This window comes from Moschus berezovskii, chromosome 19 (assembly GCF_049115385.1).
Source record: "Moschus berezovskii isolate FMDL1 chromosome 19, NW_MosBer_1.0, whole genome shotgun sequence".
NCBI lineage: Eukaryota > Metazoa > Chordata > Mammalia > Artiodactyla > Moschidae > Moschus > Moschus berezovskii.
Genome location: NC_142478.1, coordinates 49,526,506 through 49,543,785, shown reverse-complemented (window position 1 = coordinate 49,543,785; position 17,280 = coordinate 49,526,506). Strand labels below are relative to the sequence as shown.

At 49.5% G+C, this 17,280-nt stretch overlaps 1 protein-coding gene across 2 annotated transcripts in view; it reads right to left on the bottom strand.

The window, feature by feature from the left end:
- RIMBP2 (RIMS binding protein 2) overlaps nt 1–16,282 on the bottom strand; it is a 312,406-nt gene extending 296,124 nt beyond the window's left edge. For both annotated transcript variants that reach the window (XM_088828097.1, XM_088828096.1), the window contains exon 1: nt 16,231–16,282. The gene's annotated coding sequence lies outside the window, so the exon portion shown is untranslated. The remainder of the gene's footprint in view (nt 1–16,230) is intronic.
- Between the last annotated feature and the right edge of the window lie 998 nt (nt 16,283–17,280).

Sequence of the window (17,280 nt, the reverse complement as noted above, 5' to 3'; positions counted from 1 at the left end):
CGGAAGTCTGAAACCAGGGACTCGGGGCTTGGGGGGAGGACCCTTTCTACTCCGTCCGCTTTCTAGCGCCTCCAGGCCTCCTTGGCTTCTGGCCACACACCTCCAGTCTCTGCCCCACGGTCATGTGGCGTCCTGTTCTGTGTTTGTGCATACAGTTGCATCCAGGGCCCACTAGATGATCCAGGATGATAAACTCCTCCTCTCGAGGTCCTTAACGTAATCCCATCCTTTGCCCTGTAAATGATATTCGCTCTTCCACCCTATCAGGCAATAGTCAGAATTCCAGAGCTTAGGATTCAGATGCATCTTCTGGGGGCCACAGTCAACCCACAGGGACTTCCCAGGTGGCGCTAGTGGTAAAGAACCTGCCTGCCAGTGCAGGAGACTTAAGAGATGCGGGTTCGATTCCTGGGTTGGGAAGATCCCCCGGAGGAGAGAATGGCAACCCACTCCAATATGGACCCTACAGTCCAAGGGTCGCAAAGATTCAGACACGACTGAAGTGATTTGAGCATGCACTACAACCTTGTGGGGCTGCTAGGAAGTTTTGTGGGTTTTTTTTTTAATAATTTGTCTATTTGTCTTTTGCTTCATCTATTGTTTTCCTTTAATTTGGCTGTGTTGGGTCTTAGTTGCAGCACATGGATTTCTCTTGGGACATACAGACTCTCTAGTTGGGGCACGCGGTCTCAATAGTTGCATCGCATGGGCTTCGTTGCCCTGCAGCGAAGGTCAGTGGCTCAGCTGGTAAAGATCCCACCTGCCAATGCAGTACACTTAAGAGATGTGGGTTGGATCTTTCTGTGGGGAAGATCCCCTGAAGAAGGAAACGGCAACCCTCTCTAGTATCCTTGCCTGGAGAATCCCATGGACAGAGGAGCCTGGCAGGCCACAGTACATGGGGTCACAAAGAGTCATGTCTGACACACACAGGTGGGATCTTAGTTGCCGGATCAGGGATTGAACTCCCATTCCCTGCATTGAAAGGCAAATGCTTCACCACTGGACCCACCAGGGAAGTCCCTCCCTTGAAGATTTAATGTGCTAAAACCTGCAAAGTGTTTCCAACAAAAGTTGGCACACAGAGAGAGCTGAATGCCACTGTCAGCTGTTACAGTGTTCATTGTTTATTATTATTTCTATTCAGGGGCAGCATTAAGTGACATTAACTCATTATCTGTTCTCTTACACAGGTTCCTGCAGGAGGAAGTCTCGATCGGGACCAGACTATCTTCAACACCTTTCAAAAGTTCCATTCACAAAACCCCCCTCAAAAGAGAGGGCACCTCAGGAGCCGAGCCCAAGCAGGCAGAAGATGCTTATGACTGATGAGACAGCCCTTATCTTCACTCTTTTCATTTTTAGTCCTGCTTCATCTAACATGATACAAAGATTTCATTTACGATAATCACATAAAATTGCATTTGTTTATTTTTAGCCTCCAAAGATGTCTTTAAAAAGGAAAATGAGTCCATTGAAAACAGATATTAAGTCAGTAATGGCATAGGCTTGGACAACTGGGGCAAAAAGAAATCACAAAGCTGGCATTATGGAGGGGGAACATCACCCCGCTGAAGAGATAAAGGAGCAGGTAAAGCATCGCCGCTCACAACACACATGCACCAGGCTGGGAGGTGATGCCCACGTGACCCGAGTTTGGGAAACAGTGGTATTGAAACAGAGCAGGACTCTACGGTCCTTGCCCCCCCACCCCAGGTCCTCTGCCTGCCTTTTGTCTGTGGAAAAACTTTGGCCAAAGAATAAGTTTAATCAGAAAACTGAAAAATGGAGAAACAAAAGAAAACCGCCCCAGCAGGACTAAATGATAATTGTTTAGTCATTAAACATAGTCAAGGACCTTTTGTTCCTTCTCAAGGGCTGTAGATAATAGTCTGAGCCATATCCTGTGAGCTGTCTTGTCGCTACCAAAACCCCACCAGGTGAAAGAAGTTAACTACATGATGACCAGACTGTAGCCATGACATAAGTGGCCACAATTTTGAGACCTGCCCTCAAGAAGTTGAAACAAGCTGACCCTGGAACTGAAGACTAACTCTACTGAAAACAATCAAGATGATGCTGGTCAGACCACCGATGACCAATTTCAAGATGACTGTCAGAGCTGACTGTGCTGTTTCTCCATCTATAAAAGCTCTTGCCCACTGGTGGTCAGTAGGGGTGGAGGGAGTCAGCCTTTGGACAGGAGTCTGCTCTCCCAACCCCACCCTGGTTTCGAACATCCAAAATAAAGCAAAGCTTCATCTCCACCAACCTGGCCCCTTTATTGGCTTTTGAGTGGCGACCAACCAGACCCCACTTTCAGTTACAGTGTGAGATTACTATCTGCACTTTGGAACCATGCAGACCAAACCTAGGCAGTGAGGTGACCGACCCGTTCATTGCAAAACACAGTCCAGAGCCCAGGGCTCCTGGGGCACCTAATCCAAGCCTTTCTGTATGTATTTACTTCCGGGAAGAAAGCAATTATGTTTCCCACATTCATTTCTCCCGAGATTGTGAGTCACAGAACCATCCTAGGGGTGAGGGTGGTCAGGAGACACAGCTGTCCCATGGTCCAGGTGCACCCATTAACCCCTGGGGGTACCCCTGTTTCTTTTTTTAATAAAGTATTTTTATTATTATTTTGTTGTTGCATTGCAAGGCATGTGGGATCTTAGTTCCCTGACCAGGGATCGAACCCATATCCCCTGCAGTGAAAGCACAGAGTCCTAACCACTGGACCACCAGGGAAGTCCCAGCACACCTGTTTCTAATGTGCTCCTATCTGGTGAAATATCAGTGAACGTGTCTACTGCTTTATCTACTGTGTTTGAGGCCCCGCGCTGTTTTTCCCTCTCCCTTCTATAGGCCTCCAGGTGCCCGAGCAGGGCAGAAGGATAGAGCCTCAGACTCCCCGCGCTGCAGAAATGTCCTGTCTGCCCAGTCAGTGGGGCCGAGCTCCAACCGAGCATCTTCCTAAAGGCAGTGTGCAAGAGCCAAACAAAGAGAGGCCGAGCCCATCACAGCCCCTCCACCCCGAGCAGGACTGCACAATGCCATTCCCTGCACTAGTCTCTCCCTCCCATACGTTTTAGGCAGCTCTGCTCAAAAGAAAAGAAAAATAAATAAACTGCAGAAGCACCTATTTAAAAATCTAGGCTGCACTGCCCAGGAGACGCGAGTCAAAACAAACTTCAAAGGACCAGTGAAAGCACCTTTGCTTGAGGCTCTTGAAACAGATCAGAACTGGGGTGTCCCGACGTTAAGTCTGATTTCGACCTGAAATAAGCCAGCAGATCTGGGCTTTAAAGGAGTCCTTACCCAAGTCAACAGGCTCCCCTGGTAGCTCAGACGGTGAAGAATCTGCCTTCAGGGAGGGAGACCCGGGTTCGATCCCTGGGTCGGGAAGATCCCCTGGAGACAGGAATGGCAACCCCCTCCAGTATTCCTGCCTGGAGAATCCCATGGACAGAGGATTCTGGAGGGCTACAGTCCGTGGGGTCTCAAAGAGGACATGACTGAGCATCCAACACACACCCAGGTCAACACGGCAGTGAGGATTTCATAAAGGAGCTTCGTGAGAGCCGAGCCTCATATGCACATGTCTGTTTCTGCAGATTACCCATCAGAAAGATGTAAATGGCTGCTCAAACATTCAAGTCACTGAGAGCACGGAGAATGTGATGTTTTCATCCTGTGCTGGATGAGGGCACCAGTGATGGAGGGGCTGGTGTAGGGGGTCAGCTCTGCCATCAGTCAGCTGAGCGGACGTAAGGCTTTTAGGGACAACCTCCTGCCCGGAGCACAGGGTGTGGGGAGAAGGTCCCCATTCATGTATCAGGTGGGATCCTGTCTTGTTTATCTCATCCTATTCATTCCAATGTCATTTCACTGCCTGGTCTGTTTGGAATCCGAGAATCATAGCAGTGATAATGCTAACTAGCATGTGTTGAACTCTCACTGTCTGCCAGGCCCTGTACTGAAGGTTTCACATCATTCAACTCATTTAATCATCAAAACACCCCATCTACAGTCTCCCCATCTGAATGAGAATAATGGTAAGAACTAAAATATGTATTGAGTGCTTGCTGGGTACTGAGCAGTTTACCTGTATTAGCTCAATCCTTTGAGAAAGAGATAGATGGCATTGCTCTATAGACAGGAAAACGAGGCACGGAGATGTTAAGAAACACACCCATTGTGTGTCACAGAACAAACTTATGGCTGCCTGAGGCGGGGGGTGGGAAGGATGGGGGAATGGATGCTTGGGAAATTTGGGATGGACAGGTACACACTGCTATATTTTAAAGGGATAACCAACAAGGACCTACCATATAGCACAAGAAACTGCTCAAGGTTACGTGGCAGCCTGGATGGGAGGGGAGTTGGGGGGAGAATGGATACATGTATATGTATGGTTGAGTCCCTTCTCTGTTCGTTTGAAGGTATCAGAACATTGCTAATCGGCCATACCCCAATATAAAATAAAAAGCTATAAGAAAAATATAAAGAAACACACCCATGATCACACACCCTGAAGATCACAGAGCTAAGGCAAGAACTAGCCAATCTGGCTTAAGACTTAAACATGGCCAGTGCCACCTACTGAAGGTCATTTCACAGCCCAATTTGTGGGATTAACTCCCCTTCTGGAGCCATAGGGAGAGAAGTGAGTGCAGGAACGGGTCAGCACCCTCCTCAGTGGCAGTGTGGCATGATGGTTAAGGCGTGAGCTCTGCCCAAAGAGCCGCAGTGCACCTTGACTGCTTCACTCACCAGCCTCATGAGATTGGGCAACTGACTTCTGCTCCCTGATCTCAAGCCCCATCCACAAGGCACAGAGAATGACAGCTCCCCCCTTATAGGGTTAGTTATTGTTAGTACCGCCGTTATGATTGAATTCCAGACTAATCGCAAGTGAAATTATGAATCAGTACAGAGGATGAGATGGCTGGATGGCATCACTGACTCAGTGGACATGAGTAAACTTTTGGGTAAACTCCGGGAGTTGGTGATGGACAGGGAGGCCTGACGTGCTGCAGTCCATGAGGTCGCAAAGAGTCGGACACGACTGAGCGACTGAACTGAACTGAATGGATTATTACTAATCAATAGAGGAATTATTCAGAAAATACCAGTGGTCCCCAGTGCGGCAGGACTGCATTCTGACAGAGTAAAGGAAGCCTTCTCCCCACACATCCCACACCCCAGGGAAGGGGGAAGGAATATTCTGGACCAGTTCTGCTTAGCCTCCACTTTGATGGCTGAGCTGACCTCAGCCAGCTGTACCCTCCACGCCCCCTTTCCATGGAAGAGAAACTAACTGTGAAATTCTGAAACGATAGAGAAAACACAAAGTAATCAAATTTATCCTCCAGTGACAAGATCAACTTTCCTGATCTTGAAAAAAAGCAGAGCTAAAACAAGCTGGTTACAGACAAGAAAGCAGCCTCGGGTGACTCGGACCTCCGGGAATCACATGCCACCCACATCAATGCCTTGCCTTGCCCACAGCTCTGACCCTGTACATGCCTCTGTGCACACCCAGGCCTCCCCCTCTGGGATGCTGGGCTGGGGCAGGAGGAGATGCCCATGCCTGGAGGGTTCATGCACCCTCCAAATACTGACCAGCTGGAGGAAGTCCAGAAGAAATGACAGAGGATGAAGGGAGCCCCGCCCCTCCCTCAAGGAAGGAGGAAGAAACAGGCTTTCTGCAGGGGGATACAGCTGCACAGAGAACCAGAACTGAACAGATCAGCTCCCAGAGTCTGGAGCCACCCGACAGTCTCTGGAGCCTTTGAGACCAGCCTTCAGGGCCCACTTGAGCCTCTTAGAGCAGGTACTCTGGGGTGGGGCAGGTATATCAGTATTTTTAAAACAGATTTATTGAGATGGAACTCAAGTAGCATCCAACTCATCCATTTAAAGTGTACACAAATCAGTGGATTTTAGTATATTCTCAGATACATGTAATCATCACCATACTCCATTTTAGGACATTTTCATCACCTCAGAAAGAAACTTGACACCTTTATCATTTCCCAGTCTCCCCAGTGCTCCAGCCCTGGGCAGCCCCAACCTACTTCCTGTCTATGGGTTTCCAGTCCTGGAAATTTCATGCTGGCAGAATCATACAATAGGTGATCCTCCATGTCTTGTCTCTTTTCTCTTAGCATCTTGTTCCCGAGGTTCATCCACGGGGTGGGATGCATCTGAATGTCACTCCTTTTTTATAGCTGAATAGTATTCCCTGGTGGCTCGGATGGTAAAGAATCCATCTACAATGCAGGAGACCTGGGTTTGATCCCTGGGTTGGGAAGATCCCCTGGAGGAGGCCACTCCAGTATTCTTGCCTGGAAAATCCCCATGGACAGAGGAGCCTGGCGGGCTACAGTCCACAGGGTCACAAAGAGTTGGACATGCCTGAGCGACTAAGCACAGCACACACAGTATTCCATTGTAGGGGTCCACCAATGTCCATCTTTGGCAGCCATATTTTTTAAAAGATCTGAGAACCACTGCTGGAAATGGAGACGTGTGTCATTCCATGCAGTCTCTCCTCCCAACCTCCTCCTCCCTCCTCAGCTGTACCTTAGATCTGTTCCCATGGATTTAGTCTCTCTTTTCCCCTTCAAGACCTGAATCTGATCTCTTCTCACCACGGCCACTGCTATGCCCTGGCCTAAGCTGAGACCCCATCGTCTCATCCCCTGGAGGCTGTGTCAGCCCCTCCCCGTCTCCTCATCCACCTCTGCCCTACAGTCCACTCCACACAGCAGCCAGAGCATCCTGCTGAAAACAGGCAGACCACGCTGCTCCCCTGGGAACCTTCCGGTTGCCTTTAACCTCACCTAGAACCAATTTGAGGCCCTTCTGACCACTACCACGTGGTCTGCCCCTGCTGCCTCCTCACCTCCATCACCACCACGCATCCCTGATGCCCACCACCTTCAAGACACACTCTCCAGATTGTTCTTTCTTCATGAGGGCAATTCTGCACAGTGGGTATCCACCAGCTTCCGAGCTTGGTTGACCCAAATTTAAAACCTGGACCCTTTCTCCCCAGTTGTGAGACCCTGGAAAAGTTCCTCGATTGTGCTGTCTGTAAAATGGATCTAAACTATGTCCAAAGCCCACCTCATAAAGCCTTGGTGTTGCGCATGTAAAAATCGAGGACATACGGGGACGCCCAGTCAGTGGCACACATATTACTGCATCTACGGTTCCAAGAGCTGTTCACACAGGCTCCCTGATTTAGTCCTCAGCCTAAAAAAATGGTCCAGGACTTCCCTGGGGGCCCAGTGGTTAAGAATTTGTCTGCCAAAGCAAGGGACATGAGTTGGATCCCTGGTCCAGGATCAAAGATCACACATGCCCAGGGCAACTAAGCCTGTGCGCCACAGCTACTGCCTCCACACTGTAGAGCCTGTGCTCCACAAGAGAAGCCACTGCAAGAAGAAGCCCGCCCACTGCAACTAGAGAAAGCCCGTGCCCTGCGACAAAGACTCAGAGCAGCCAAAACCAAATCAATAATTGACTAAAACTCAAAAATAAATTATTTTTTTTAATGATCCAGGAACTTCCCTGGGGGTCCAGTACTTAAGACTTCACCTTCCAAAGTAGGGGTTGAGGGTTCAATCCCTGGTCAGGAAGCTAAGATCCTATATACCTCATGGCCAAAAAAAAACCCCACAAAACAGAAGCAGTGTCGTAACAAATAAAATAAAGACTTTAAAAAATGGTCCACATTAAAAAAAAAAAAAAACTCAAAAAAAAAATGGTCCAGAACTGGAGTGAAGGGACCCCACCCAGAGCTGGTGGGCTTGAGGCGTGTCCAGAATCTGGGGGTGACAAAGGCACCCAGCCCATCCTGGAGGGTGTCACATACATTAGTTCATCATTCCTGAGCACCTGCTATGTATCAGCCACTTGCCAGCCCTGGAGATTTGGCCACAGCCACAATCAGACAGTTTCCACAAAATCGGGTGTGGGTGGGCCAGAAGTCCAAAGTGATCCCCAATCCTCAAGATGGGGTGTCTGAGTGGCAGAAGGCACGATTCACTTTGATGGCCAGAGAATTCCAGAGAAGTGGAGGTTTTGGAGGGGAAGTGAGGTTGTACTCTACCTTGACAGCTAGTTTGAGACTATCCTGTGTGACTTCCTTGTGCCATGGGACACCCTGCTAGAAAATCCCTTGACCCTCCAAATGGACGTCCCCGTGTGTCACCCAGATGGACAGCAAATTGGGTACCGTGTGTGTGTTAGTCGCTCAGTCGTGCCCAACTCTTTTGAGACCCCATGGACCGTAGCTAGGCTCCCCAGGTGGCTCAGCGGTAAAGAATCTACATGCAAGGCAGGAGATGCAGGTTTGATCCCTGGGTCAGGAAGATCCCCTGGAGGAGGGCATGGCAACCCACTCCAGCATTCTTGCCTGGAGAATCCCTTGGACAGAGAAGCCTGGTGGACTACAGTCCACGGGGTCGCAAAGAGTCGGACACGACTGAAGTGACTGAGCCGCACACACACACACACGAACTGTAGCCCACCAGGCTCCTCTGTCCATGGGGATTCTCCAGGCAAGAATACTAGAGCAGGTAGCCATTTCCTTCTCCAAGGGCTCGTCTCAATCCAGGGATCCAACCTGGGTCTCCCGCATTGCAGGCAGATTCTTTACCATTTGAGCCACCAGGGTGGCCACCCATTATTTGAAATAATGAGGAGAAATTGAAACAGCCATGGTCCTATATGATAAGTAAGCTGGGAATAATCATGTTCAAGTATTACACAGCTATTCTAAGATATGTTTTTGCAGTGTCTTCCTATATCATGGAGAAATGCCAACTTTATCATGTAAAATGTTTTAAAAACATACTTCAAAATGGGTAATGAAATAAAAACCCTCATAGAGAAGAAACTGGGAAAAAATGCCAGTATTAACAATGGTTGGTTCTGGGTGACAGGATTATGAATCAACAATATTTTCTTCTTCCTGCTTTTTTTAAAATACTTTCTAACTTTCCCACAATGAAAAGTCATTTCTTTTATAATAAAATTTAGGGACTTCTGCAAAAGGAGAAGACAGTGGCAGAGGACGAGATGGTGAGATAGCATCACCAACTCAATGGACATGAATCTGAGCAAACTTAAAGAGATAGTAGAGGATGGGGAGCCTGGTGTGTTGCAGTCCACAGGGTCGCAAATAGACACAACTTGCTGACTGAACAGCAACAACAAAAAAACAGATAACTAATGAGACCCTTTAGCACAGGGAACTCTACTTTGTGGTGACCTAAATGGGAAGGAAATTCAAAAAAGAGTGGATAGATGTATACATACGACTGATTCACTTTGCTGGACAGCAGAAACTATTATAATACAACACTGTAAAGCAAACTATACTCCAATAAAAATTAATTTAAAAAAAGAATTAAGGACTTCCCTGGTGGTCCAGTGGCTAAGACTCTTCGTTCCCAATGCAGGGGGCCTGGGTTCAATCCTTGGTCAAGACTAGATCCCACATGATGCAACTAAGAGTTCATGTGCCACCAACTAAAGATTCTGCTTGCCACAACCAAGACCCAGTGCAGACAAACAAATAAAAAAAAATTTTAAAGATGTCATTGGAAAAACAAATTCAAGATGCAGACCCATGTAGTGAGTTGTATAGGGACAGTCAGTGTGGTTTTGACATCAGCAGAGGCACCCCTGTCACTTGCCCCACACCTGGCCCCCAGCTCACCAGCATCCCAACCCCCTAGAGCAAGTCGGGTAACTAGGTACATACACAGATCAGATTCTCAGCCCCTAAATCTGAGCTCTTTAAAGACGTGGAGCTAACAACCAAACATGATTTCCTAATACTCCAGAGCTCCTTCTGGGATGGGGTGGGGGAGTGCTGTTAGGAGGGAAACATTAGAAACAAGTAAACAACTCCGTGGCCTTATTACCTCTCTACATCTCTGAGTCCGAAGTAACAGTGGGAACAACACGATGAGGAGTGATTCTGTGTTAGAAAGAGTCAGTCAACAATAACCATCCATAACGTCCCAATGGAAACCAACTCTGCTGAGCCAACTGCAGCAACCAATCCTAAACTCTTTTGGCAACAAGAATATTTCATCATAGTGAATCTTTCCAAAGTCCCCCTCGACCAGATCAGCAGCCACAAGTCCCACTCAAAATGCCTTTTTTTCCAAAAGCAAGGCAATCAGGTTTTCTTGGTGGCAGCATGCAGTGGGGTGGGGCAAGATGGGGACAAGAGGAAGTGGGGAGGGGAAACTTTGCATCTCAAAAAAGGGAACCTGCGGCCCTGAGGATGGAACTGGCAAACTGCCCCCACCCACTGGTTTCAGATACCTGTAGGAGTTCACGGCTCATGCTCACTGTCCATGGGTGAAAGCTTGGGGACTCCAGACCCTTGTCATTCCACCTGCTCCAAAAACATCCTGCTGGCACTTCCTGTACAGTCATCTAAGAGAAAGGAAACCACTGTTCCTTCCTTCAGATATTCAGGGTCTTTGCACCTGTATCTGTACACCTGGATTCTTAAATGTCACTTCCTCCATGAGAACTTCGAGGATCACCCCACCACAGGCTCTCACATCAGGCTGTTCTAATCTACTATATGGTGTTGCCTCCATTTGTTTGTTGTTTAGTCATCTGCTTGTTGTTAAACACACACATACATACACACAACCGTAAGAGCAGAGATTTTAGCTATCTTGCTGGCTGCTTTGTGCTCAAAATGCCACTTAATATTTAATAGGGGCTCAAATGTTTGTTGAATGAATAAGTGAATGCACTGTCTTCATCCCTAGATTACAAAAATAAACATCACAACTGCTGCCTTCCAGGAGTTTCATTCTAGAGGACAGAACCATCATGGAACAGATAATTGTACAGCTTGTGGTGCCGACAATGCACAGGCCAGTAACCAGACCAAAGGTTACTGTCCCATCCCACCTTGGGGCCTCTTATAAGCCATTTCCTTCCTTCATTCATGGCTTCCCTGATAGCTCAGTTGGTAAAGAATCCACCTGCAATTTGGGAGACCTGGGTTCGATCCCTGGGTTGGGAAGATCCCCTGGAGAAGGGAATGGCTACCCACCCCAGTATTCTGGCCTGGAGAATTCCATGGACTATGCAGTCCATGGGGCCACAAAGAGTCACACATTACTGAGCAACTTTCACTTTCACTTTCCTTTATTCTTTCCAATAAATAATTATTGACGCCCTACAATGTGCAGAGCACTTGCATGGAAAAACAGACAATAAAAATGTCAGCAAATAAGATAATTTCAGATGAATGTCCTTAGGCCACCCTGATCCCTCCATTTCTCAACAACCTCCCCCACACCCAATTGCCACAACTCTGCCACCTCACCCATCTGTGTCCCTGCGAAGCCCCTCAGGGCCTGGAAGTCGTCACACTCCTTTCCCATGTGAGTGAATATTAAGAACAGGTTATCTGACTGTCCTACTATAGGGCACAGGAACTATATAGTCAAAGTCCTGGGAAAAACCATAACAAAGAATACAGCAGAAATTAACACAACATTGTAAATCAACTATACTTCAATGAAAAAATAATAATACACTTAAAAAAAGAATAAGCCATTCAGAGTTCCAGAGAAGCCCTAGCCTCTCCCATTTTATGAGCCTCCTGGTCCAGTGAAAGACTAAGAAATGTCAAGACAGGTTTAAATTGTTATTTCTCAGTTATCCATTTAACGCACAAAATACATGTATCGGGCTTCCCTTGTGGCTCAGCTGGTAAAGAATCCGCCTGCAATGTGGGAGATCTGGGTTCAGTTCCTGAGTTGGGAAGATCCCCTGGAGAAGGGAAAGGCTACCCATTCCAGTATTCTGGCCTGGAGAATTCCATGGACTGTATAGTTCGTGGGGTTGCAAAGAGTCAGTCACTCAGTTACACGAATGAGTGACTTCCACTTCACACATGTATTAATATATACATGTCACGTACACACGTTATTAATAATACATTAACTACAACCCAAAAGGGGCTCCCCAGGTAGTTCAGTGGTAAAGAATCCACCTGCCAATGCAGGAAGCACGGGAGACACGGATTCGATTCCTGGGTTGGGAAGATCCCTTAGAGAAGGAAACAGCAACTCACTTCAGTATTCTTGCCTGGAAAATCCCATGGACAGAGGAGCTTGGCAGGCTACAGTCCATGCAGTAGCAAAGAGTCAGACATGACTGATTGACTGAGCATGCACATAACCCAACAAACCCTTGTACAATATCATTGACTTATGAAGATGGATCCACACAGGTCCAGTTACCAGGAACAGGTTTAAAGTCTCATGAGAAATGATTTATTTTTTGGGTCTTCTCAGTGGATCTTGGTGATTGAAAACATAGCTTCAAATGTCAAGGGTTAATTTGAGATTCTTTGTCATTGTAAGGATGAGCCAAAGGACCCTCCCAGACACTCCCCCAAGAACCACATCAGTTCTCAAGGAGGAAGACCCATTACCCATAAGGCCTGAGACTCAGGGCAAGCTGCCTGAGACTTAAGAAGTGACGCTGAAGAGACATAGCCCAGTCCCCTGAAAACCCACCCAACTCTGCTGCTGCCCGCAAATGCTAGTTTGGAACTGAAGTGTCTGTGAAAGCCCCCTCCCAAACAGCTTTAGGCAGAACTGGATATACAAGGGCTGGAAAAGTTCTTTACAAACGTTAGAAAGTCAGACAGTGCTAAGTGCTGGCAAGAACATGGGGAAAGAGAACGCACCCTGCAGAGCGAGCTGGAAGAACCTGCTGAAATGAGGTAGACACATCCCCTCCGCCCCAGTGATCCACTTCTGAGATGCACTCAGAATGATTCTCACTCAGGACCCTCAGGCACATGTGCAAGGATGCTGCTGCAACATCATCTGTGCAACTGGGCTCTGGAGCCAGCCTGGTGTCCTCGATGGGGATGGGCAAGAAAAAGGCGGTCCATGAGCTCTATGGAATATTACACAGCAGTTAGAGGTAACTCAGCAGAAATACACACTGTGACACAGAGGGACTGCAAAGGGACAGGACTGCATGAGAGAAGCAGGAAACAGAACAAGGTCCAGAGCACCATGGAATTTCTGTTCATCAGAATACCTGGAAATATGGCAGCACTAATGTTTCTCATAGATGCAAATTCAGGTTATATATCAAACGCGTTGAAGGGACTGGCTGTGATGGGAAGAATAAAGGGGGTGGGGACTAGGGTGAAAGAGAAGAGACAGAAGGGAGACAGAGAGAAGGAAAGGGGAAAGCAGAACCTGTAACAATAACACATTAGGGACTGTGGAGTGAGGTTCATCCAACCCTTTCCTCCCAGTGCAGTGGCACCAACATCAACAGGCTGTTGCTTCTCTGCAGTTGTGAGCTTGGAGTGGATGCCATAACAAAATCAGGCAGCTTTTCAAAAGAACAGGCAGAGGCAAAGCAAAGCTGGGGAAACACTGTTCATAGAGCACAGCGATCTAATTCAAAAGGAACCAGAGAAATGAAAAACAGTTTAAGAGAAGTGAAGGTCAGCCACTCCAGTGCATCCATAATAGACCAGCACAGCAGGAGGTGCATCCTTAAACAAGTTCCCAGGACTACACAGATTCCAACCTTCCCACTACCCCAAAACAACTGGGAAATACAGCGCGGTTAAATCCTCTGCCTCCCCTACCACTGGGAGCAGTGGCTCCAGTCTTGCAGGAAAGGAGTCTCCTTGCTACAAGCAAAGTTCCAACACGAACCTACACCCACCGGAGGTGCCAAGGCTCTGCTAGAATCACACTTTGTTTATACTCAAAATCAAAGTCAAGAGCTCGGTAGACGACCCCCACAGATGCTTGACCACCTTGGGGATGACCCCTCACCCAGCAGTTCTCAAAGTGAGGTCCCTGGATCAGCAGCATCAGCACCAGAAACTGAGAGATCAAACCCTGGACCCCGTCCCCAGCGCGGCTCAGAAACTGCTCTCACCCCGCTCCCTCCATGACTCGGATGCTCCCCAACGTTTGAGAGCCCCGGCGGTAATTAAAACTTCAAGCTTCACTCCAAAAACACAAAGGAGGGACGCTTGGAAGTGGAAGCTCAGGAAAGAACCAAGCCACTCTGTGCCCCTCCTCCTGCCCTTTAAGCACAGGCTGTTCTCCTCCCAAACGCCAACCACGTAGGGAGAAATGAGACTGGAAAACACAGCAGAGAGAATCAGTGAAATTGATTTGCGGCCTTTTTTTTTTAATTGCTAGTTCTCAGCCTAGTCTGCACATGGCCTCACCTGAGGAAGCTTTCAGACTCCCCCAACCAGGGATTCAGATGCGGCTGGGTTTGATCTGGGGGATGCAGGGCACAGACCTGGGACTGGGGTGGGGTGGGGGGGCAGCCCCTGAAGTCCCACCCACTCCCCTGGCACGCTGACAGCGCCAACCTTTCCCTGACCCACTTTGTCATCTTCTCAGAAGGGGAGGGTGGTAAATATCAGCTGCCAGCCACTTCCCTGAAATAACCTCAAAATGCTTTGCTCCGTGTCCCGGGTACAGTGCCATATGGCCAGCCGAGCAGCCGTAGGCCCTGGGGCACAGCCCAGTCACCCCACACTGCAGATGGGGCTGTCTGCCTGCCTGCCTCCCACACCACAGCCCTACGCTGGAGACACAAGCCCGGGTGGTACCCCAGCATCTCGCCTGGAGGCTTCAACTTTACAGGAGCCCAAATCACACTCCAAAATAACGAAATCCCAAACACCACGGACTAGGGGTCCGGGCCACAACAGGGGATTCCACAGCAGGGCTGGGAGAAAGCAGAGGGGCTGGGGTGTCTGGATGGGGAGGGGACCCCCCCAGGACTGTTCACCTCGCAGTCGGGCTGAGTTTAAAGTGTCCCCTCCCATAGCACCTCCTTTACTCCTGGTTCAGAAACTGGGTGTGAGGAGAGGTGGTCCACGACCCCCGCCTCTCTCCATCCCATCTTCCATGTTCAGAGCCAGCTCACTCCCTTCTTCCTCCGCCTGCTCTCCCTGGGACATTTTCCGTCCCTTAATGAGGTGGGGGTCTCACTTTGGTAAAAGGTGATGATGCAGAGAGAGAGGCCAGGGTGGACCCCTTCCCCCAAGGCCCTCCCCGCCTCGCTCACCCTGCCATCCTAAGAACTTAGGGGGACTGCAAACCCAGCGGAAGGGTCTGGAGAGCCCCCGCCCCCAATTCCTGCAGAAGCCCCCAGCGGCCCCCGAGCCCAGGGACCCAATGACAGAGTGTTGAGCCGCGTCCACCCAGCCCTCAGCTGGACTTTTGGGGACAGCCCGTGGGAACACCCTGGGGACAGCAGCACACCTGCCTTTACAAAGGCCTCAGCGTCAGGAGAACAAACAGCACCCTCGCCTCCACTGGGCCCCCCAAACCCAACTTCCCTCCCGGCAGATCATCCTGTAAACACTGAGTCTCCAGGTGAAAACATGGCTTTCCGGGGGAGGGCCTGCCCCAGCAAACAGCCTGTGGGCACACACACACTCACACACACACACACACACGCGCACGCACGCATTCTGCCGGGAACATCTGTTTTGACAAACAAATTATTCAAGTCAGTCTATGGGACATGAATTGACAAATTCTCAACGTGCAGGTCCCTGGCTCCATACATTTCAGATCTGAGCCAAAGCTGGGGATGATACAACCAACTCTTTAATTTTTTATTCGTTGGCCCACAACCCCTTCCTCACTCCAGCCCAACCTCCAAGAAGACCACATCCGGAGTCCCCAACAGGCTCAAATGAGAAACAATCCGAACTCACACACCTGGGGGTTACAAAGGCATTGCCTGCCCTGGTGTCAAACTTCGCCCAGAGGGGCTTTTCTGCAAAGCTGGGGGTGAAAGGGGTGTCGGGAACCCCACAGTGACAGAGAACCATCAGCCCTGCCCTGGGAAACCAGAACCACGGGGAGCAAGCAGCAGTATCCCGCATCAGCGGGAGGAATCGTCTGGAAACGGTCCGCCTCTCCCCGCGCCTCTCCGGCACCGGCGTCCATGGCAGCTTCGCCAGCCGCGCGGTACCCGGACCCGGTGCTGAAGGGCGTCCTCAGACCGCTGGAAAATAAACTTTGTCAGGGCAGAGAGTTTCCGGCTATCACCCAGCGATCACCGCCGCCGCTGCAGCGCGGGATGCGTGCGGAGAGGTGAAAAGGCAAACGAGAAGCTATTTTTAGGAGAAAAAAAAAAATCTCAGCCTACCTTAGAAGCAGCAGTGCCAAGACTGGGAGGTTCACCGGGAGACAACTGCAGTCTGCTGTGTCAGATTACAAACTGGGGGCCAGAGGGAGGGAGCAGGGAGGGAAGGGGGAGGGAGGGAAGGAGGAGAGAGGAGGAGGGAGTGGGGGAGAGAGAGAGGGCATTGGTGTGTCTGCACCGCTTGGATTCAGCTAGAAATGATTCATTAGTTTTCTGCAGGCAGGCAAGCAGGCCCAAAGAGAAAAAGATGGGGGGTTGGGGTGGGGGTGGGGAACCAACCGCCATGCAGCGGTGCCCAGAGCCCAGGAAACGTCAGTGGTTTAAATACACACACACACACACACAAACACACACCAAGATGGCTCTCCCCTCCCTGCCAGCGTCTTTTCCACCGAGTTGTGGCCAAAAGCGGGGACAGAAATGGAGGCCACACAGCTCTCTTAGCCACGCAGGGCTTGGGGTTCAGTGGGTGATGCTCAACCTGGGGAATAACTACGCAAGCTCTCCCCTGTTGGCTGCCAGGGGCCTCCTGCAACCTACCGGCCGCGGAAAACCTGCCCTCGTGCGCCCCACAAAGCTAAGAAACTCAAGTGCAGCCAGGAATTAAGCGATTATGTGAACCACCCAAGCTGTTCGGGTCTTTACCCTCTGGTCTGGCGCCCCCGCCCGCCCCAACCTCCAGAATCCAAAGAAAATAACATATGTGTCCTCATCCCCCAAGAAGTTCAGACTCTTCCACAGACTACCAGCTACCTAGCAACGCAGCAGAGTGACAGACTAGGAAAATGTGTGTGGACTTGACACACACACACACAGATGCACACACACCCGTGCAGGGAAACAGTTCCCTGAAATGAAAACCCTATCGTGTGTGATTTAAAGATGCTAAATAATTTAGCTTCAGGGAAGAAAGCTCCATGTTAGGTCCCACAGACCTCGACTGCAGCTCTGAGTGGTCCCAGTGCCACCTGCCTAGGCAGGGACCAGGCACCAGGGACAGGTCGTTTTTACAGAAAGGTAAGAGTCTCTGGACGACTTCACTTTCACTTTTCA